Source organism: Anas platyrhynchos, chromosome 18 (genome assembly GCF_047663525.1).
Source record: "Anas platyrhynchos isolate ZD024472 breed Pekin duck chromosome 18, IASCAAS_PekinDuck_T2T, whole genome shotgun sequence".
Lineage (NCBI taxonomy): Eukaryota > Metazoa > Chordata > Aves > Anseriformes > Anatidae > Anas > Anas platyrhynchos.
In genome coordinates, this window is record NC_092604.1 from 13,129,244 (window position 1) to 13,152,763 (window position 23,520).

Here is a 23,520-nt window from a genome sequence, read left to right on the forward strand (position 1 = left end):
AGGCATGACCTTAAAAACTGGAGTTGATTGAGAACACGGCAGCCCATCTGCTTGGCAACGCGGGCTGCTGGGGGCCTCGCCCCAGCGCTCAGCTGCTGCACTGCTTCCCTGGCCTTTGTCTGAATACAAATGCAAGGGCTCATCTTCATCTCCTGACCCTTCGCTGGGGCTGAGGCAAGGCATCCACCACTCCTCTCGCTGGAGCACGGGGAGCGGAACCTCCCCGTGCAGGACCTGCAGCTGTCCCAGCTCCAGCTCTGTACAGCAACTTCCTCCTCCTCCTCCCCAAAATAAGCAGCGAGCACAAACCTGACAACCCCCATCCTCCACCCGCCCTTCCCCAAGGGCAGCAGAGCTGCCACCTGCAGCCCTGGTTGCAGGGCAGAGCCCACGCCAGGCCCCTCACGGTGCTGGGGATGGGCACAGGCACCAGGCAGGGTGAGCACAGCTGCGGGTGGAAGCAGTTTCCTGGCTGCTTCTGCTTCTCCTCCGCCACCCCGCCCTGCTTCCACTGACCAAAGAAATGAATGAGAACTGCTCCTTGCCGCTTAGTCCTTCCAAACACACAATCACCAGCAAGGAGGAAGCGATGTTAAGTTGTCTGTAGTACAAAAACTCCTTCTGCTCGTTCCTCCAGACACCTTCCTCAGCCTGCTTCCTAGCATCCCTTCTTCTTTAAAAGAAAACGTGTCTTTCTTCTCAGCAATTAAACTCTATAAAAAATAAAAAAAGGACATTTTCTCCATCATACTTTCCCATCTCCCCTTTCCTGGATGGCAATCACAGACTCCAGATCTCACGCTGCGCAGGATATTCTGCCACTGGTCACATCTGGTTCCCTGATGAGATCTGCAGGCGGCCGAGCTGGAGCGCTGGTGGGGTCACGTGGCGGCTCGAGGTCGCTTATCTTCCTGAAGACCAGCGCTTTTTAATCTCCTTTGATTCCCTTTCTCTCTTTGTGCAGCACTCTTATCAGTTTGAGACTAAACTGTTGCACAAATGCTCATGAGATCAATCTGCAGATCTTAAATGCAGTAAAAAAGAGGTGTTTTTCTGAGCAATCTGTTGGAGAGATTTTGTACTGACTTTTAGACTAGTTACACGCTGGTATGCATTCCTTTAGCATTAATGCTTCCTTTGGGACTCGAACCTTACAGAAATATGAGAACCGAGCGTGCAGGCTGCAGACACACCGTGAAAGTCAGCCTGCATGCAGTGTGCATGGACAAGGCACGCTGCCGCCGTGCACGGGGAAAGAAAAATTCACAGCCCATCTTCTCTAGCTACTGCTGGAAAATTGAAGCTCTTTAAACTCTGCAAGTTTCATTTGAGGAAGAAGGGTGGTTTGTGTTGTTTTTTTTTTTTTTTCTTCTGAAAATAACTGTTAGCAGAAGTCTCCGCAGTGGCTGCTATTAAGAATGGAAAATAACAAATAAGTCAATAGGCATATATTAAGTCAGTAGGGCCAGGAATTTATCAATAACGGACTGAGGATGAAGGACACAGTGACAGCTGCATTTAGCACTCAGAATAAGGCAAATCAATCCCATTGACTGTATGTTGATTTAAAATCCTTAAAGAATTGGGTTGAGATCATTCTAGTTTTCCAGATACAGACTCACTACCGGGAACCTTCATCCCCGCAAGAAATAAGGAAATGTACCAGTTTAATTTCTTCAGCCCCCACCGCTGTGCTGGCCTACCTGTGGCACTCGGCTGTGTGTGAATGACGGCAGTAAAGTGGCCTCGAGGCCACGGGGCAGAGCAGTGCCAAAACACTTGGGCTGTGGGGAACGAGGAGGCTGTGACCGTGTGAGCTCTGGCCGTAGAGCTTGAGAGGCACAAAAGCCTGGCTGTGCTGGAACAGAAGAGCACTTCCTTGTGTTAGGTTAAAAATGAAGTTATTTAAAGTACCCTTTTTTATGTAGCTCTCCGCTCCTTACAGGCTGAGCTCCAGGCTTACGCTGCCTGCTGGGAGTTCCTCCTGACAGCTGCGTCAATGGGACTCAAAATATTTGTAGATTAAAATGTACATCAGCACATCGAACTATATAAAACAGTGAAATTGGTTAAATGGAAACGGGGAGCTGAGCTCAGCGAGCTCAACCTGCCTTTAGACGGGTGTGTGTTGAGGCACCTCGAGCACGTGTGGGCCTGGCCCTGCACGGGGCCGACCTCCCTCCACCGCGAGCCACCGGCAGCGGCCGCAACGGGGAAGGAAAAACGCAAACATCTTCTGGAAGTTCTCGCTTTGGGGGTTGTTTGAAGGAGAACTGCAGCAGAATCCTAGCATGCTGCATGAAAGAAAGCCTATTTCTGTCAAGACTTAATTGAGGAAATTTAATTTTCTTGCTTAACTGAATTGCTGTTGATAATCCAAAGTAATTCTGTCTGGTGTGTCTAATTTAGCAGTGAAAAACCTGGATCTTGAAGCTGTGCACAAGAATGTAGCAGATTTTTGAAAACAGCTTTTCTGAATAGCAAGACAGTAACTCATGGCAGCCTAACAAAAGATCCTTTTCTTTTTTTTTTTTGTTTTTTTGTTTTGTTTTGATGTAAAACACGAAAGTTCTTGTACCTCGATCCTCTGGCAGTCTGTTTTTAAGAGAAAGAAATGCATTTTTGCAAGTGGCACATCAACAGACCTTGAGAAAATTGAGTTTGGAGGAAAAAAAAAGAATTGAATTCATTTTGTTTCTCTAAGCACTTTCCCATGTTTCAGATTTTGTACTGATAGATTGATGATATGATTTGCTTTAAAACCAGGTGGCCTCTCAGTTTCCATCTGTTGTGTCTATTGCTCTGTCTCTAGTGAGAAGCATTGCATAGCTGTGCAGGCATCTGTACCCTTGAGAGAAAAATCTACGCTATCAGAGCTGCTCGGGGAGATAGAATCTACTTCTGCAGTATCTTAAATGTGAGTTGTATCAGAAACTTGAGGCCCTGCAAGGATCATGTTTATATTCACCCAGGCTGGATGCACTGAATTTATATTAGCTTTGTGTAAACAACTTTACAACAAAAACAAAACTTAGTGACGGTTTCAAAAGAATCGGCTCAGATCTTACAAAATAACCTGAGTATCCCACAAACATTTGCTGCGGCTCTTTTGTCTCTCTGGGTGCCAGAGGTGGCCCGGCTTTAGTGAGGGTGTTTTCCTAAAAGCAGTTCTGATGAACAAACAGTGCCACCTGCGCAAGGACGTGCCGGGACTTCTCGGGTTCTGCAGAACTGGGATTTTGGAGCTCAAACTACGTGAGGAAAGTCTGCTGGCAGCAATGACTTGTTTGGACCAAAATGTCGCAGGTAACTGGTTGCCCCAGCCCTGGCGCAGGCGATGCAGGTTGGGGACGCAGCAGCCCCGCAGGCTGCCAGCATTTCTCCAGGAGGTGCTGGCCATGCCTCTAAGTGTGGGATGCAGAGCGAAGCCTTTCCCTTTGGGATGCCTGAAGGAACTGGGGAACACAAAAAGGCCCAGGACAAACGGGACAAGCTCACATCCCAAAGACAGGGTCCCCCACGTGCTGCCTGTGACCCCCTCGTGTGCCCACATTTCCCAGCCTGGCGGGGTCACAGCCATCACCAGCAACACGCCAGCTGCTTGCAGCGACCGAACGGCCTTGGTCGGTGGTCATTTAAAAAAAAAAAATGTGTTATTTTTGGGTGGCAGAGCTCCAAGTAGGAACCAACTAGTGTAGTGGCAAAACTTGCTTCTGCTCACCGACCGGCCCACACCACGGCACCGTGCTGGTGCCAGCTCGCGGTGTGGTGGCCGTGGCTGCTGCTGTGTCCCGGTGGGACAAGGCCGGGGAGGCCAAAACCTGGCCGAGCCCCGAGCCCGGAGCCCCCACACGGTGCTGGCAGCGGGGCTACCCCCGCTCGCCTTTCTCCCCGCCGCCTTGGTTCAGCCGGAGCCGCGGGTTTGGCTTTTATTTATCGGCTTTCGGGCTGCTCTCCCCTCGCAAAAGGGCTTCGGGCTCCCGGCCCCGACACCCCGGGCACCCGGGGAGCGCCCTGAGGCGGGGGCTGGAGGCGCGGCCCGGCCCGGCAGGGCCCAGCGCAGGCCGCGGCGGGGCGGGAGCGAGGCGCGGGGCCGCCGCCGTCACGTTCCGGGGGAGGAAGGCGGCGGGAGGGCGGGGGGAGGGCTCCGCTCATGCTCCTTCCACAGGGGCAGCGGCGCTCCGGCGGTGACTCATCGCGGGACGTGGAAAAAAGCACCGAGAGGGCGAGCGGGCGGCAGCGCGGAGCCCCCCGCAGGGCCGCACGGAGCCCGCGGCCGAGCGCAGGCGGCGGCGGCCGAGCCCGAGCCCGAGCCCGAGCCCGGGGCCGGGGCTGAGGCAGAGCCCGAGGCCGGGCGGCGGAGCCCGGCGGCAGGTGGGGAGCGGGGCCGCCCGCGCGCGCTCCCGGCCCCCGGCCTGCGTGGCAGCCGCCGGGCGCGCTCCCGAGCGCGGCGGGGAGGGGAGGGGAGGGGAAGGGGTGGGGGGGGGGGGAGAGCGAGAGATCGCGGGGGCGCGCGGCGGGGGCGCGCGCGGCCGAAGTTGCCTCCGGGACCGGGACCGGGAGCGGGACCGGGACGCGGCGCCGCTCGCTCGCTTCGCGCGGGGCTGCGGGGCCGGGCCCCGGCGCTCCTCCGGCCGCAGGTGAGCACCGGGGGGTGCGGGGGGGGGTTTGGGGACCCCACGGGGCGGGGGAGCAGCGCGCGGGGCCCGGGCGGCACGTGCACGGCGGGGGCGGCCCCGGGGGGAGGGGGGCGGACAGCGAACGGCGGGGACCGGGACGGGGCTGGGGGAGCGGGGGGGGCTCGGCCCGGCCCGGCCCGTCCTCGGCGCTGCCCCCCCGGGGCCGTCCCCGGGGAGCCCCCGCTGCTCGCACGGGGCCCGGCCCCGGGGCGCTTTGCACTTGTTGGAGGAGCGGCGGGGCTCCGGGTGTCCGCCTGTCCGTGTGTCCGTGTGTCCGCCTGCCCGGCCCTGCTGCCGGCCCGGTAACCCGATCGGTGCCGCTGCCCGTCCTCCCGGAGCTGCCCGCCGTGAATCGCGGCCCGCGGCCGTTCGTGCCTTCCCCGACACCTCTCGGGGCTCCCACGAGCTCTTTTTCCATTGTCAGGTTTTTTCCTGCCGCCGATCTTCGTGACAGTCGTGCCTTCAGCCTGGGGGAGGGAGGGGAACTCGTTTCAGATAGCAGAGCTGCTGCCCCCGTTTCCTTATGGCTTCGTGCCTCAGAGATTTAAAAAAAAAAAAATAAAAAAAAAAAGTGGGGGGGAGGCTTTTATTATGGTGGAAAAGGAGCATCTCCCGTGGGCAGTGCGGTTTCGGGACGGGGTGCGGGTGACGGCTGTCGCCCTGGTGGAACTTGCCGGGACAGAGCCAGCCCGGTGCGATCCCAGCACCCCGGCTCAGGACGTGCCTCTGCTCCTGGTGCTGCCCTGCTCCTCCGGGAGCTTTTCCTTGACCAACACGTGCTTGGTAGTGGAGGACAGGCACACAACTTGGCGGTGAGTTTTAACGCAACTTTGCGGTGCGTAGCCCTCGCGTGCAGGCAAACTGACTTCTTTAGCACTCGCCTCCTGTGAGCCTGCCCAAAAGGTTTTCTGCCGATGTGTAATGCTCCAGCGTATACTGAAAATACTGAGCCTACGCTGTCTGTTCTCATTTCTCATAGTAATCGAGGTTGTGCCGGAGGAAGCAGTGGGAGATTCTGAGATTGATCTCGCACCGCGCTTCTTGGCTTTGTTCAGACCTATCTGTGGGTCTGAAGGCCTCGTTCAGTCAGTGGCTTTAAAGAGGTGTGCTTTTTTTTGTAGTTCTTTTTTCATCTGTTAACAATTATTTACTCAGAGTAAAATGACTTTTTTATTTTTTTGTGTTTGTATAGGGATAGGAGCCAAAAATACTTGTGTTTTTTTTCTACTCAACCTGTGCTTTCTTAGCTGTAAAATGGAGGCAAGTTTTTCTACACACCTTCGGAACACTTTCTAGCTGTGCAGAGGATGAACTAGGGAATGTACTTCACACCTTTTCCTGCTTCATGTGTGCCAAATGTATTTAACTTAAGGCTATGAAAAACAGGCAGACGAGAAACAACATGGCAGCACGGACCTGGAGCAGCCAGCGAGTGGGGCAGGCAGGGAGAATCCGACTTGTTTAAAGCACGAGTTGTCGCATGCTGCTGGAAGGGCAGAGGCAGTCCCAGAGGAAGATGCCCAAAACCTAACGGTGAAAGTGGGCATCAGCATAACCCCAGGGGCCTGACTCTTGCCCTGTCCTACGTGAAAGCCTCGTTGGGATAGCGGCCTTTTAGAACACAAGTTCAGTGTCTGACTTGTGGCTTTTAGCCGTTGTCACCCTGACTTCTCTTTGAAGCTCCTGTTATAGAAGAGGCTGCTCATGGCAAAGAACCCATGAAAGTTGTCCATCTCCAGCTAATGGGAAAAAAAACAAACCACTGGAACTTCATTTTACAAGCTGGACTATTTCACTAACTGCTTCAGTATATGAAAATTCAACGTGTCGAGATGGAAAGGGGCCGTGACGCTTGGGCACAGGATTGTGGTTAAAGAAGTCGTGAATAGAGGTTTGGTTAGGAAGTGGCGTGGTGCATCTTCAGCCTAAAAGCAGGACACACCAACAACGTTCCTGCAGCCTTGGGAGCAGACACGGGGTGTCCTTGTGGTCGTAGCTCCCGGATGCCCTCACATTGCTGAGGGCCCGAGTGTGGGGCTTTGGGCAGGGGCCATGGGGGAACCTCAGCGCACCTGAGCACCACGCAGTTGTACACCCCTTGAAATGGCCTTTTCCAGTGTAAAACCACATGGAAGTTAAAGGCTGGCTGAAATGGAGAAGTAAAACGTTGGCATGTTAAAGATGGAGGCCTTGAAAGTGATTTCCTCTGGTGTTAGCTCCTGTTAGCGCTGCTGTGATTGTCCCAGCGCGGGGAAGCGCGGCTCGCTGCCTTGTGGCAGCTCAGGCTTTGCAGGACACGTCCAGTGCTGCTGCGACAGGTACGAGTCCAGTGAGACATTGCACACAAGAGCAGTGCAGAGTGCTGGAGCCCCTCACGGGGCAACGCGGTGTCCTGAAGCTGTGTGGAGGTGCCTGGTGTCCGCCAGATCCTGGCCCTGCAGCGCTGAGACGAGGAGATGCCTCTGCTAGCAGCAGCAGCACGGTTTGGTAGGGCTCGGTGCAGCAGCTCCCCGGGGAGGCTGTGGGATCCCCACCGGTGTTCAGGTTGGGCTGCGCAGCGCTGCAGAGGGTGCTGAAAGGAGGGAGGTAGAGGGGGAAAAACAGAAGCCAAAAAATTTGCATTCAAATTCTAGATTTTATGAAAGTGCTTTTTAAAAGCACAGTGTGCTGGTTTTCGTTGTTTGTTTGTTTTTCCCAGCAGGTTGCAATTGCTGCAGTGTGTCTGAATTAGAGAGCACATCCAGCCCTTGCTTAAAAATGCCTTGCAGGTTTTTGGGGAGGGTGCTGTTTGGTTTTCAAGCAGTGTTGGAGCTGCTGTCGCTGCTCGGCTGAAAGGTAGGGCAGGGAGAACCGAGGTCCTCGCAAGCAGGGGACTAAGCGGACACTTCTAGAAGTCGGGAGCTAAGTTTTATTTAAAAGCAGAAAACCATGGGGAGTTGCTTTTAATAGCGGTTCAAACGCAGCAGTCTGTAAAGCTGTCAAATCTTTTTATGGCTAGATAGGTCTCTTTCTATCTTGGCTTATTTTTTATATGCATATTGGCTTGGATCAAGATTACTTCAAGTTCTAACCTGTGCTAAGTATTTAAACATCTGGACGTGCTGTACACCGACGTACATGCACGAGAACTCTCTTGAGTTGTGTTAACATTTTTAAACATTTTTTTTTAATTTTCAGAATATTTCAGATATTTAAAAAAGTATTTTATGAAATAAAATCAGTTACAACTGCGTGTTTAGCTTCAGTGTTTAATCAGATGATTTAATTTCTCACATGGCAAGTATCAAGCACTTTTACGGTGTCAGTACAATTAAAGAAATTAAATTTCTGAAGTGTTTACTTCGGCTTGGTGCTACTTTAAGTGCCTGCTATCATAGATTCCAGGCAGTGAACAGCTGTCTGTCGCAGATGGAGAGGAAAAAAAACTTCCCCTTAGCTTCTTACTTCTAAAAAGGTTTCCATACAAAACCAGTAGTAACGTAATACTACCTTTTAGTCAAATTTGAGCTTCCTGTTACGTGTTTAAGTGAACTGACAGCAGACAGTATCGGTTTGAAAGCAAATGGGGTAAGTGAATAACTCTAGGAATTTCATACTCCAAAGCATTCTTGAAACCTCACAAATGCTTGCTTAGAAGTCAGAATGCATTATTTATTTGGTCTCTTCCTTTTTTTTCTAAGTCTACTTAAATACTGCTTTTAAATCTTCCCCTCCTCAGGTGAAGGCGGTGTAATCCTCATGCCCAATAAAACTCCGCTCCTGCAGTGACGTTGAGATAACTGCATTTTTTTTTCCTTCCAGTGACTTGCAGGTAGTTTATGAATTACTTCTTTAGAGTCTACTGCATTTTATTAAAACAAAGTGGTATTGGCTGTCTTGTTCTTAGGTAGTTTGGAAACTCAAAGATGCATGTAGCAAATCCATATGGTTCACAAACTTAGTTCTGGGATCAGAAGTAGGGTGATCGGAGGTACTGCTTTATTCCCTATGAGCTAGAACACCATAATATATAAAACACCCTAAAATTGTTAGGGCATGCCTGATCACAAAATGCAAAAGATGGTAAAGTTGTGGTTTGTTTTTACATTATTTTAAACTGAAAAAGTGGCAGCAGCTGTCATACAGCTTTTCCCCTTACGGTTGTTTCTTCAGCATCAGTTGTTTTTTTTCCTGGACTGTTAACATCTATATTACGGCCCCGAGGCAGCTCTTCCATTTTTTTGGTGTTTCTGCTTTCAGTAACTCAGGTCTTCAGCTGTGGGCTCCAAGCACGATGCGTGCTTCGCCTGGTGACTCAAAGCACGCACCGAGCCCTTCCCAGTCTCTGGGCAGAGCCGTGGGCAGCAGCACGGCAGGGCGCTGCGTTTGTCCTTCCTTTGGGTTTTGGTTTTGTTCGTAATTCCAAGCAGTTCTCGCTCTGATGCTGCCCTGCTTCAGGGGCAGGGGTCCGTGCACCTTCCTGTTCGCTGCCCCTCGGGACGTGGTGGTGCTGTGTGGCAGCTCACCTCTGTGCCATGCTTTTTGCAGGCGCGGTGGACACGCAGCGCCAGTCACGGGGCAGGTGGGAACGTGGCTTCTCCAGGTTTCAGGGGCTGCTGGTGCCGGGAGCCCTCTGGGGAGCCTTTGGGAGCTGGCTCCTGAGCTGTGCTGCGGGCGAGCTGGGCACGGTGCCATCCAACCTGAGCGGGGCAGGGGCTCCCCGCTGAGGAGGGGACGGAGCAGTGGGAGAGGGGACGGTGCAGCTCCGTGCTGCACAGCTATTCGCAACATGAGCGGCTGTCAACAGCCCGGGAGACAGCTGAGGGACCTTGCCGAGGGGGTCCCGGTCTCGCGTTTCAGCTTAGCATCCCACCTCTCCGAGCTGTCTGTCGCTGTGTGCCCTGCTGTGGGGCTCCCCGGGGGCGCCCCGTGGCTCCGTCCCCTGTCCCATGGGACCGGTGGCACCTCACCTACCTCCCTGAGTCTGCAGGGGTCAAAAACCGAGCCGATAAGGGCCGTGACCCCGCGCCCAGCCCAGCCTGCTGACGGAGCAGGTGTTGCTCCACGCCCTGGGAGGATTTGCAAGGCTTTCATTTTGCAGAGCTCGGTGACAGGCGCCGCTCTCCAGTTGCTTTTGTCGTCCGGTCTGCGCGCCTCGAGAAGCTTGCTGCGAGGTGGGAAATACCCAGTGGCCTGCCGAAAACTCCCGGTGTGCCTGAGACAGAACCTGAAATCCAGGCTGACAGCGGGTGCCAGGCAGCGAGGAACAGCTCGTGTGAGAGCTGGTGCCGAGGGGCGTGCTGGTGGCAGGGAGCTCACCCCGCTCACGGCACAGGGAGATTCACGTTCCCCTTCCTCTTTGCTGAGAGCCGGCGGGCCTCCTTGTCCTCCTGCACTTTGGGGAGGTTTTTCTTAGCCTTGTGAATTTTAAACTGTGCAGTTGGAGATGGAGGTTGCTGTATTTGGTGCAACAGCAACTGGGGAAAGTTGGTCTGCAGGGCGGGTTGCTTCACAGTAAATTCAATATGATTCTTTTGAGGAATTGCCCCTGAAGTCTCTGTCCTGTCCTCACCCTCATGGGCACATTTCTCCACCATCCTGAAAAGGCATGTTTTTTTCTCCTTGTTGGAGCATTTTGTGTTTCTTCATAGAAGCACTGTTTTAAGGTTCCTTTTCTCCCAAGCGTAGGGACTTAGATTGAAATAGGTGTTAGCAAACATGGACACAAAAATCCCTCTTCTAGAAGTTCTGCTTTCGTTCCCCTGCGCTGTCAGTATTCCATTAGACCTCCTGTCAAACAGCTGTGCAAAACTTAAAGCTTACAAGCGCTAAACTAGAACACCAGCAACAAAAAGCCTTGAAAAGGTCCTTCAAAATCCATGACTGCATTTCAAAGAAGCAAATAAGTCAGAGCTGCGTGTGTCTGTAGGTTACCCTTTAATCAGCAGGGAAATCTAAGTGGTGACTTTCAGCTGTCACTATATTAAGAACCAGCGCTGCCTTTCGTGGCAGTCTGTATATACTGCAGTCGGTGCTATGTAGTAAATATTCTTGCTGTGTTTTCATAATCATTCTACTTAGAGTAAGTGCTTCTTGGGTGGGTATTACAAATCTGTTAATCTTTATGGTATTTATAGGGTAATTTTTAACTCTCCTGAGCTCCTTACTTCCTTACAGGTCAATTACTCAATTTATAACGTTTTGTCACTCGTAAGAACTTTACCATCCAAGGGTAAACAGTGGTGGGTACAGTTCTTTACCTGTGTTTGCTCTCGGTTCTTTGTATATTACGGAATGCCATAATTTACCGTGTGACCTGTTGGGATTTCTTTGAGTCTCCCCGGTTTGTACTTTAAAGTGACTGCGATGACTTATTGCAGCTTTTGTGCTTCATCACTAATGGAGGGAGAGGGGAAGGCTTGCCGCAGCCCTCTCTGAAGAAAAGGCTGTTCATCACCTTGCGGCTGCTTCAGTCACAATTGCTGCAGATAATGTTCAGGTATTTTTGGTTGGTGATTGCTGTAGCTGCTGACTGTAAGTCAGACACCGCCGTGTTGCTGAGCACGCAGCTCTCGGGGAGGCGGTGGTGAGGAGGGAGGGCTGGCTCCAGGCTGTTGGTGCTGTAGCTGCCACTTTCAAAGTAAGGATTTGTTTGAGTAGGTCTGGTGTTTGAAAAGGTGATCTCCCTGCGCTCGAGTTTGTCCTCTTGAGATTGCCTTTCCCCTTGCTACTGTCCCCGCTCCTTGCGCTGGGACATCTCGCCTGCTGCCAGCAAGCTGCGGCGGGGGCACCGGGCAGTCACTGCGATCCCTGGTTCTGGGGACAGCCCCGACTGCTCTGCAGCAAAAAGCTCTCAAAGAAGCAGAGCGGTGGGAAATTTTCTGGAAGGTTGAGGGTAGGTGCAGCCGCAGAGGCTGAGCGGTCTCGCACTGAGCTCTCTTCCTCTCGCTGCCTGGGAATGCTGAAGGGAAATGTGCCGGGCTCTCATTTGTGCTGTTCTGCCTGGTGTCTGCAAGATGCAGCTTCTGCTGCAGAAGCAGGTTTCAGCGTCTGTGGTGACTCTGTGAGGATCTAATAAATCCCCTAAGGAGCCTGATTTCTAGTTGCACTTTTCTTTCTTCCCAGATGTAAACCATGATTCATTCTCACGGACAAGCAGACCTTGTAGCGTTTCTGGTGTAACACACAGTGAATTTATTGTTTTCAGAGATTCAGCTGAGATTTTTGTTGGTGGTGGTTGTGCTTTGTGAGCACACCACACTGTGGTGTTCCCTTCTAGCCGTTCTTTCCCTCCTCCATAACCCCCCTCAACATTTCATTTGCGTGTGGATTAACAAAATGTCAAAAGGGTAAGGAAGGAAACAAAGGCTTGGTTTCAGAGCGGGAAGGTCAGATGTTTGCTGCCTCGGCTTCGCTCATTCCATCACTAACAGGGCACTGAGACTCACCCAGCTCTGTGCTCACTGCAGGCTTCTCCCCGGGTCTGTGGGGTCCCATCCTGTATGTGAAAGGCCAGCGTGGGGTGGCCGGCGGGGTGTGTGTGCTTAAGGCACCAATTTGCGTGTAGTGCTCTAAAGGAAGTTTGAAATGACCCCTGCATCACCGCTCTTATCAGGCTCCGGCGAAGTTGCCCAATATCGTTCCTCTGGTTCGTCTGAAACGGGGGGGAGCCGAACAGCAGCTTGCTCATTTTATTGGTGACATAGATGGCACTAATGAGTCTGATAACAGCAGCTGGATGATATGGGGAATGTGTTTTCCCTTCGGAGACTGTCTCCGATTTGTTACACCACACCATGTTTAAGTTTTTATCTACTCCTAAGTCAGCAGGCAGCAGTCACAGCCGGGGTTGCTCTTGTTCATGCATCCAGTATGTGGCATGAATTCTGCCCCGTGCTCAGCTGCTGTCAGTAGCTTTTCCTTCGCGCTGTCACTGCAGGGTGAGGCACTGGGGCTCTCGGGCTCGTGCCTGGGTGCTTTGCTGAGAGCCTGTGGCAGCTACGTCCCTCGCAGACCAGCTCTCCTTTCACTGGCAGGCTTTGGGTTTAGGCTGTGAACTCCTGAGGGAGGCAGTGGGTCGTGAGGTGCCGTAGCAGAGCAGCCCTCCTCATCACCTCCCGTGTGCTAAAGCTTGGGTTTGACCCCCGAGACGCAGCGGTGCGGTCCTGCCTCTGCCTCCCCTCTGCTGTGCTCGCAGTTGTGGGGCTTTGGGTTTATCTCTCCTGTGCCTTGGTTTGATCCGAAATAGTCTGGTCTGTAAACCTGTGGCTGTGACTTCTGGAAACCCACTGGCAATGTACTCCTGTCCCTTCCCAGAATTATTCCCCTTCCTGAAGTACCAGGTATACCTCTCCTCTTAAACGACTTCTGTGCTGGCCACAAATGCGTTTTTTAACCTCAGTTCAACTCCATTGATTTATGAAGCTCTCTTGCAAGCCCCGCATTGCAGGGCTGAGAAATCACTTGTTTGTGAGATGGGTATTTGAGAAGTGAGCAAGATGGGTTAATCAAGTTAATTAGAAAATCCATTAGGATTTAGGAGCAGTAAGAAGACTTGCTTTTCTTTGCTGCCGTGTTTAAGTCTGGTAGGGATTTAGAGCTCAGCTTGCACACTGAAGTTTTGACTCCTCTGGAAGGTGAGATAACCAGGTGAGGTATTTTCACCCCACCTTGCCTCCACCGGGGGCTGGTGCAGGGCTCTCATGGTCACTGACCACCTCTGGCGCGTGTGGCAGTGGTGTTAGAAAATGCAGATCCCCAAATGGGAGAGCCCTCGGGGCGTCCTGTTGGAAATGCAGGGACCTGGTGCACGGTTTGGTTCGAGGCAGGCAGGATGCCTGGCATTGCACGGTCCTTTCCTGTAGCCCCGTAAGGGCACACGGGTGCTGTTCCTGCCCTGGGCAGTAGGGTGTTGCTGGATGTAGCTCCGGCTCCTCTGGCACGTACCGAGCCCAGTTCGTTTCCAAGTGTCTACTGGTCATTAGCCAATGAAAAGCCAATGACTACTATAAAAGTTTCTTCCACATGCAAACCAAAAGGCACAAATTCTGTATTTATTCACGCTCTGTCAGAGCAGCAGAGCTGATGGATCCCTAGCTCCTGGTCTGTGTCCGTCCCACCAGCACGAGGCAAGGCTTTTCTGCAGGGCTGTGAGGCTGCTCCTCGGGTGCTTCCTGCTGCAGCTCATGTTTTTTCCAGAGAATTGGGTGCATTGTTACTCATTTATTTATTTATTTATTTATTTTTACTAGCTCTCTAAGCTGGTTCATTTCACATCAGCTCAACTTGTTCCTTTGCTGTCAGTGTCTTTAATTTTGATTTTTCTGCTTTTACACTTGCTTTGCTGTGTCGTTTGCTACTTCACTGCTCAGGGTTGGCTTAACCTGGGTTTTGTTGCACCTAAAAATTATTTCTGTTGATGAGAAATAGTGTTTTATGCACAATTATTAACAAGTTCTCAACATCATTTGCATTGATATTGATAAAACATTGTAGTTTATTTTGAACTGCTGTAAATATTTGTTCCTTCCTGAGACAAATCTTGGTGTTTCTGCAAGTGCTTGATGGTAGAGTTGTCCCCGCTGCTGAGCGGGCCCATGGCAGATATTTTGAGGTGTGTTCAGCATAATTACTCTTAAAAACTGGTAATTCAGGATGGTTGGAAAATTACATTTTGCTTTGTTCATAGATTGTTGAAAACTAAATTGCACTCCGTGCTTCAGCTGGGTATTTTTGTTTCTTTTGGTAGTGTTAGGACTTCTCCCCTAAATTCTTAATGAAAGAAAAAGAAAAAGCATAGGGCGGGCAGGACAGGAGGCTCGTGTTTACATGAGCAAGCCTACGGGTTTTAATAATCTGCTGATTCTTCTGGGTTTATGCCTCAACAGTGGGGCTTGTTAGAATAATGAAACACACAGGGCAGAATGTAGTGCTGAATGTTTTTTGTCTGGCACAGAGCTTGCGCATTTAGCCAGAGCTTTCTCAAAAGGTTGATTCCCAGCTTCTTGTCAGAACATTCTGTGCAGGCCTCTGTAGGAGAAAAAATTGGACCCAATTTAAATAGACAGTCTTGTGAATCCTGAAAGAATTTGGGCATTTAGCCCAGGAAAGGGAGAGTTCTCTGCAAGAACGTCATTAACCCTGTCTGTCATCAAAATAAGTAATAAAAGTAACTATGCAGACTTTATAAAGAACAGAACTTTCTTGTTTTACCCCGCAGCCGGGATTCACGAGGCACTGGTGCGTGAATCTTGCTCTCCAAGGAAGCTGTCCCGGTGGCAGAGGGGATGGAGGGGCCTTGCGGGCAGTGCTGTGGAAGAGTGGGCACGAGGTGCAGACAGCATCAAACCAACCCAAACCCACGCTGTTAGTTCCAGGAATGGGTAGGGAAAGCGGTCCTTTTATTTAGTATAGATAAGGCACTTTACAGCAACATACGAAAGTAGCTGTCCTGGCATATTTTGAGGAGGAATGATACAAACGTGTTTCTAATGTAGCTATTTTTGTAAGTAGAAAAATGTTCAATCTTTTTACACAGGGAAGAGTTTCTGCTTCCGTTTGGCTGTTGCTTGCAGGATCCAGATGCGGGGAAGCTCTTGCAGTGCTACATCTGGCGGCTTTGTAAGTTGTGCAGAGGGTTTACGAGGTGGCTTTGAAGTTGCCTTTGGATTTGAATCATATGAGTCCTCACGTTGGCTAGGCTGCATCATTCTCAGCATCATTTCCTCTTACTTTAGATTATGAGAAATGTAAATACTTCAAGCTGTTGTTCTGATGTTTTGAAGTTGGGCCTACATAAATTATATATATTATATATATTTAATGTCCTCCTCTGTTCCTCTTCCCTCCATTCGAGATAGATATGTTGGCTATAAAGACACAAATTCGTGAGCAGGGTGGCTACAGCAGGTTTCAGGGATTTCGAGCTCATCTGACGTGAGCTGAGGAAATACTTCGTGTTCTTCATTGCATGTGGTGGGAACGTATTTCAGGGATTGGCGGAAATCGGATCTTTTCCCCATAGGTTGGGAATAGTCGGTCTTCCCCACTAGATTTTGGCTCTGTTTTTACAGGGACTCTTTGGGTGTTGATTGAGAGTGCAAACTGGTTGTATTCCACGTGCAGATCGCCAGCTTGCTGGTAGGACTGTAAGCTTGTTTTCTTACGTGCAAATAGCTGATTGTTCCCTCCATGCAGGAGGAGGCTGCAGCCAGCGGGATAATGAAGCTGACGTTACGGGCACAGACAGAGCACACTTCATAGCTCTGTGTGATGTTACTTATTTCAGTTATGATTTAATGATGTGAAAATGTCTGGCAGTTTCTGTGAACGTATATGTTATGAATATATTTCCAGCCTATATTTAATCTTTCCTTCATCTGAAATGAATGAATTCTGAGAAGGACAACAGAAATGTTCTTAAATAATTTGGCTTCAGGCTTGAAAGCTTTATTGCATTATAAATTAAAAGGTAAGCATGTTGTTGCATGCTTAGTAAGCAATACAGTAAAATTCCAGGTAGATTTAGTATGTGTTTATTTTTAACGTGTTTCGTTAACACGAGTAGTGGCCTGAGAGGTCTATCTCTACCCTTTCAAAGGTTGTAAAAATGAATTAAATGAATACTTTTGGAAGGCTCGAAATTGCGCCTAGAAGAATATAAATTAGTTGGGGGAAAATGCAGCCTGCTGTTGCTGTTCTGCATTTACAGTATTATCTGTCTTCAAAGGAGCTGTTGTCAGTTTAAATGCAGCTGACTGCCATCCATACTAAATTTTGATTTTAAATACGTATTTGATATTTATCTACAGATAGGAACACTGTACGTAAATATTTACACATGGTGTTGCAGGAGGAAATTCCGTGCAGGGAAGTAAGAGGTAGGACTAGTCCGGTTAGGCTGGTGAAAAGGAACATTTATCTCATTGTCACATTGATTACTTAGCCATAACTGTAAATCACTAAGTGCCCTTGGCATCGATCCTAGGACTATTTAATAGGAGCCATGTGAAACTATCCCTTGTAATGAGTGGATTGAGCTACATAACATTTAAAGTATATTTCGAAGACTTCTAAAAACAATTATATCTTTTGATTTGGCACCAAGTTCTAAGAAGCAGATTTCACAACATACTAAAAAACAAACAAACAAACAAAAACACAGCACTAACAACAAAAGCCTCACATTAAACCTGTCCTCCAAGTCCACATTACATACCACAAAAAGAGTAGATGGTTTACAAGAAAATAATAACAGTAGTAACAAGGAACAAATAGAAGATAGAAAATCGTTTAGCAGCTGTTGGTGTGTTCGGAGCTGTAGGGAACAGCATACAGAGCTCATCTACGTAAGAGCAGTGTAAACTATTGTTGATGATGTATGGAGAAAAACACAATGGGAACATGAGAGATTTCGAACCAAAATTAGAAATAAGTTGGTAACTGCCTTTCTGGTTGGTGGGGAGAACTAAGTCAAGTAATGGGCATAAAAGCCGTTCTATCAGATCTATTGTCTTAACTCCAGTAGCATCGTCAGATGTAGTAGTATAGCTGAGAAGGGGAAAATACTGACAGAGACCTTGCTATTTCCAAGTCATTTTAATAGATTTGTTGCCAAACTAGACTACAGTGTACTTGAAAAAGATAATCTTGCCTGCTAAAAATGGGAATATGGACCTGAACTGGATGTAGAGAGTAATTTAAAGGAGAGTGGAAAGTTTGACATGGATATTTAATTATTGGCAGGAAGCATTTGTTTTATTGACATCCGCAGTGAGATGGCTCTGACTAGCTTAAAATTTGTTGACTTAATGTCATTTTGCTTCTAGGTATGGAACAGTGAATTACAGTGTCTGTCACTGCATTTGTTTAATGAATATCAGTTGTTGACATAAAATGAAAAAGCTCTAGGGCTTTTCAGCCATTTTGCTAAAGCATTTGTGGTGGATTTTGGGTCTTCAAGAAGCCAGCACTCCATTACTGGCTGTTAACACTTTGTGCAAACTAGATTCTGCACAAAAGTTTGCAGAAAGTCTTAACGTAACCCCATCTGCACCTGCTTTCAGGGTAAATAATTCCAGCACTCATAAAACGGAGCACATGTCTGAGACACTGAGAAGACATGGGTTCTGTTCTAGGTAGTGGTCAATTCGTAACAAACACCCTCACCCTTTTAGGGTTTTAGAAATTAAATTGCAGGTACGGTTTTCACCAAGGGCTGTGACTTCCCTGATATCAAAGACAAGGAAAGCTGATTTCTGCCAGTTTTCAGTTGTCCTTTAGAGCTTATGTCATTGAGGATGAATAAAATTATATTAGATAGTATATTAGCCCTTTGGTCATGGATGGAATTACTAAATCCAATGAAGTTGTGTAACTGGGTGATCTTAATATTGTTTTTAAGAGTTTGTTCACGCTTCTGTATATTTTATGCTTTCTTGGGCTTTGGATGTGTACATAATTCATGCTGTATTACATTTGCTGGTGTATATGCATAGATACAGTTTCTTCCTAATATTAAGCCTAAATCCTTGAAACTGTTGACTGATGATACATCTGCTCTTTGCGTAACAGTTCTTGCTTGGATTCCCTTATTGCAATCTGGAGCTGTTAGTAAGGAAAAAATGCACGGTCCTTCCTCTGCACGGCTTCTGGTGGTCGTAGGCAGTGTCGCCACCGCAGCAGCGTTCCAGCCAGCTGCACCTTCTGTAGGCAACTCTTTCTAAACATTTTTTCACTAAATTATTTGCTTAACTCTGCTCTTGCTGCATTGTCTCCCATCTCTTGCATTTCGTCGGCATTCTTCATGTTTTTTCCCTTTAACATTTGTATTTATAGGTTGTTTTTATTTTCAGTGTTGGCAGGTGTGTATTTCACATTAACATGAGGCTTTTTTGGATGTTAGGCTGCTATTTGCTTATGGTAATTTCCAGTCATCATAAGGTGACTGTTGAGAGAGATGAGCAGAGAGGGGAAAAAAAAATTGTCAAGCATTTACAGTAAATACTCTCTGCTTTTGGAAACACTGTCAGAAGTTTAATTGTTAGGTTCAAGTAAGTTTGTCATGTGCCAGACAGAATCAGTCTGCTGTAATGAACGGGTTGTGCACTTCCACCAGCAAAAAGGGAGAGTGAGAAACCCGGGGATGCTCAGGACTCCCTGTCACCTTGCACTGCAGAAGGGATGGGGTAGGCTTTTTAACCTAGCCTGTAATTAGGTTTTGCATGGAAGCATATATTACTGCGCTTGCTTTGCCAAAGCTCTTCAGTATGATGGATGAGATTTAAAGGTTGATCTGCCTAAATTGCAATGAGAATACTAACGACAGAGATATTTCTGTTGTGAACTATTCCTACCAGACATCACGGCTGTGACAGAGATGGTGTAAGATAATGGACAATAAAAGTCACTCAAAAATAATACTCTCCTAGGATTGGACTGCCTTCTGCACGGCACGTACCCTGAACCAGAGCGATAATGTAATCATAAGCCAAGATCATCATTTAAATATATAGGTAATCTCATATAGTATCCTGACAGATTTATTTTACGAGCAAGCAGGAGAGAATATTCTTGGGCAGTAGAGAGGAAGAAAGTGTTACTGACGCGGCTGTGTGTATTTTGTGAAATAGTTTGCTCCAGCCTTTTGGGAGCGACTCCCGCGGCCGGGCTCTGCTGCAGACGTCGCCAGCTGACGGGCAGCCTGCCTGCCTCGGGCACAGCGGCGGCTCTGGTTCACAGTTAATCTGTATGCTTTGTACGTGGAGAGGTGGGAGTTGGGGCAGTACTTTAAGAGATGCACTTGACTGTGTTTAAACAACCCGTGGATTTCTGGAACGATGTAAGACTTGCCTTTTTGTTTTGTTATACACAAGGTACCCGAATAGAGGGGCTCGCCTCCTGCTGCACTGGGGTTTGGGATGGGGAGGTTGTGAGAGGCAGAGAGTAACTGAGTGGAAAAGCATGGACATACATATGTATGTACGTATATCATGATATTTGAGGGCACTGGAGCAGGTCAGAGGTACAAACAGCACAGTAACGTGCCCAGGAAGGGCACAGCTGCCCCCATTTTGCAGCCAGCAATGTTGACACTGCTGGAGGCCAGGTTGCATTGCTTTCAGGATGGGAAGCTGTGCCAAAGGAGAAGGCCCCAAGCGCCATGGTTCATTCCAGAATGGTTTCTGTGGCGGTATGAGGAAGGGCTGGAGTTGCAGGGTGCGTTACAGAAGCGGCCTCAGGAGGGGCCTTCACCTGAAGCGCGGAGCAGCCCCGCCTGCCAGGCTTCTGGCACTGGCCATGGTGCCTCCCCTCACTGCCTGAGGCCTTTCTGCCTCAGCGGGTGCTTGGGCCTGGTTTGATGTGCTCTTTGCTCCCCTCCTGAGCGCTTTTCACCCCCATAGTGGAGGGCCAGAGCGCTAGGCCCGCCTGAAGCCATGCTGCAAGAGCAAAGCGCTCGTCCCATGTAGGCCTCGTTGTGTTCCCCTCCACTCTGAAATCCCTTCTGAGTTCCCAAAGAGCAGCTGACTTTTCACAAAGCTGCTGAGATACAAACCGAAAGAAAATGAGGTGGAACTTCTTGGGACCTTGAGTGCTTCTGGTGCACTGGTTTCAAAATTTGTGTCTCCCAACTTAAAGCCCGATGGGCTTTAAGTGAAGCAGCTCTAGGCCGAGCTCAGGTACATTTTCTCAAATATTTCTCTATTTATTTAGGACGCTGGTTCAATTGGAAGTCTTTCACTTCCTTCCATTGTTTTCAGAAACTGTTTTCCCCAGTGGCTGAGGCGCAGGCGAACAATCGTGCAGCATTAACATCTCTGCAAATATTTACATAGGCAGTACATTCAGCTACGTAGGAACTGCCCTTTTCTGTGTCTGGCTATACACTGCCGTGGTGTCTGCCCTGTACGAGAAAGTTAAAAGTATTTTCCAAGGCAGCATGCCTTGCTTTATATTGTACAGCTAAGTACCAATACTTTAATAACTGTAAATATCAATGTATTCTGTATTCGTGAGAGTTCCTTCTGATTTTGCTGTGATAAAGGTGCTTTCATGTTTGGTGCAGAGGGAGGTGAGCCTGCCCCTGCTCTTGTAATATAGAGGTGGCACAGGTAAAAGCAATGTGTGATCATAAGCTTTGGTGTTTGAAGCTCACCTGAACGGGTGACATTTTTGCTGCTGTACGAGTTATTACATTGGTTGGTAGCCAAGCCAAGCAATCTAGAGTTTATCTGGCTAATTAAAATTGACCCCAAATGCCAAACAATTGTGATATATCCTTAACATGACTTGGCTGGACTATCCTGGAAGTAATGCTGCATCAATAGAGCATCAGGGAAATCTCCCTGTGCTTTCAGGCACCAGCACTGGTATCTGCTCCACTTACCCCTTCCTCTCTCAAAGTCTGCAAGCCCAATTGCCATCGTTTGTTTTTAATGTTTAGTTCCCAAAGCAAGCAATTTTTTTTGGAGACAGAAGTAATTGTTTCAGTTTCGATTAAAATCTGGTTGAAGTCTGACTTTAAAATCTGGAAAATGCTGCAAGAGATTTTCTGAATCATATATAACCCTTGCTTTTGTGTATGTGGATTTTTGAGGCATGTGTGTTATTGGGGACTCGCTCAAGTTAAATATCTCATACATGTATTCATAGTAACGTCAAAAAGCTGTTAGGTTGTTTTTGTAATACCTTTTGCAGGTGAGGATCCAGTTCTTTTATCCACTTTCTGGAAGATACGTGATGCTTCATGCAATTTAAATATGTTTTAATTTACTGTCATGGTCAAGACCCAGTCTGAGGCTGTTTGACACCGCAGAGCTTCCTTGGAAATTTGGAAGCATAATAAAAAGCCTGTCACTTGAGAAATGAAAGTGCAGAACTAGAACAATGTAAAGTGAAAATGTGCCAGTGTTGAGAGATCTTATTCAAAGACTTCTTATTTCCTACTGTTGTCTTTGGCTGTTTTAAACAGATTTAAAGCAAACAAATGAAAAACAACAAAAAACCACAGCACCCTAACCCTCAATTATTTGTCTGCAACTGCTGCTCCTCCCTGAATTTGATAACGAGGAAGTGAGACCAACTCTGGAGTGTTGTTGTGGCTGCTTGTTTTTTTGTTCTGAGTAGCTGTTCTCTTCCGTATTTGATTATTTTTGTTGATGCTATATTGTGTCAATGATGTTGCTGCTGATAAAAAGTGGTATGTGAAATGAGTTTGTTACTCCACTTGTTAGTAAAATTACATCCTAAAGCATCACATGAAACCCAAAAACTAGGTATAAGCAATAATTTTCTTCAAGTGCAGGGGCTGCCAAAATCTTAATTTTTCCCTTTTTTCCAACTCTTAAAAGAATAATAAGGAAAATTCATTACCAGTTAATATCACCGTCAGCTCTGGAGGCATTCCTTGCAGTAACTAAGCTGAGCTGTCACGCAGGTCAGCCTCCTTGCTGCTCGTGGCCGACACGCACGTGGTGCTGCTGCGTGGTTAGCATGCAGGAGGTGCTGCCAGCCCGATCCCTGCAGCCTGAACAAGGTGGGAGTTTGTAACTCACTTGAATGACTTTGAGAAGACCGGTCATTCTCAGAGGAATGAACGCGTGGCTTTTGGTACACTACATTTTATGCAAATGCTTACATTAGTTAGAAGGAAGTGTTTCATGTGAATTGTTGGAATCCATGAGATAATTTCATGCACAAATTATGGGACTCTCAAAAAGCTGGCAGCATTTTGACACTGTACAACCCGAGTTCCTTTTTGGACATCGCAGAGTGCCTTTGTGTCCCTGGCTGCTATCTGCAGGGCCTCTCGCGAGGATCCCCCAGCCTACCTATGCGGCGGTTGCCAGCAGCCCAGAATAGCTGAGCTGACAGCTTGGGGCAGGACATGCTGTCCCGTAGGTGTCGGGCTGCGGGCGGCTGTCATGTGAGCCCTGCGTATCTCTTTTCAAAGCTGATATTTGGTTCTTGCCTCTTCCTTCGCTTCCAGCTGTAGCACTTTAAACAAGCAGTGACCGAACCCAAACACGCCTCCCAATAAATGCTCCTACGTGCTGGTGGCGGCCGGGCTGTTCCGAACTGCTGGGTGCCTTCCCGTTGTCTGAGCCCTGGATTGAGCAGCCCTACCTTGAGCTTCCTGTGGCAGCCAAAAAGCCGTGGTTTTCCCTGGAACGTCCCGGATTTGTGTGTGATCAGATGTCTGGGGTTCTCATGTTCAGCTGGAACTGCCTCTTCTCTCTGGGCTCTGTTCCTGTCCTGAGGCAGGAGGCAGCAGATAAGATGTTTGATCAGTTAGACTACAGGTACTTCATGTGCACTGCATGGACATGCCTTTTTATCTCGAGGCTGCAAATGTGAAATTCCCAAATTCCTTGGGAGATGAGTGGCAAAAAGGGTGGCTGTCAGAGCCCGTGCTCTATAGCAGCGTTTCCTCTGTGCCTGGGGATTTGGTAAGAATAAATAAATAAATAAAGATGAAAAAAAAAAAAGCAACATGTGTTACATTCTCCCTTTAGTGAATGACCTTTCTTAAAATAATGAATAATAAAATAATAGTATAGTTTAATAATAGTATATAGTATAATATAAGGTAGGAATTTCATAGGAGGATTTAATGTTGGTGTTGAGAGACCTATTTTTCCTTTTTAAATGTTCACCTTTGTTGCTAATAAGTCTACAGATACCTGAAACGGAAGGAATGCTAAAATCAAGCTGTGTCATGCTAGTAGTGATTATCTTTCTTCTTAGAATCATCGCAGGGTTTGGGCTGGAAGGGACCTTAAAGGCCACCTCCAGCTGAATTGGGTTGCTCAGAGCCCATCCGGCATGGCCTTGGTTCTTCTTCCATTGGAGCTTCACTGTTCTG

General features: G+C 48.4%; 1 protein-coding gene across 3 annotated transcripts in view; it reads left to right on the forward strand.

Moving 5' to 3' along the window:
• Positions 1-4,125: 4,125 nt before the first annotated feature.
• NEK6 (NIMA related kinase 6) overlaps positions 4,126-23,520 on the forward strand; it is a 58,744-nt gene continuing 39,349 nt past the window's right edge. Inside the window, exons 1-2 of one of the 3 annotated variants that reach the window (XM_072025271.1) lie at positions 4,491-4,640; positions 15,196-15,278. The gene's annotated coding sequence lies outside the window, so the exon portion shown is untranslated. Of the gene's footprint in view, positions 4,375-4,474; positions 4,641-15,195; positions 15,279-23,520 lie in introns of those variants that run through there. The other 2 variants (XM_027470936.3, XM_038164935.2) reach the window with 2 other exon arrangements.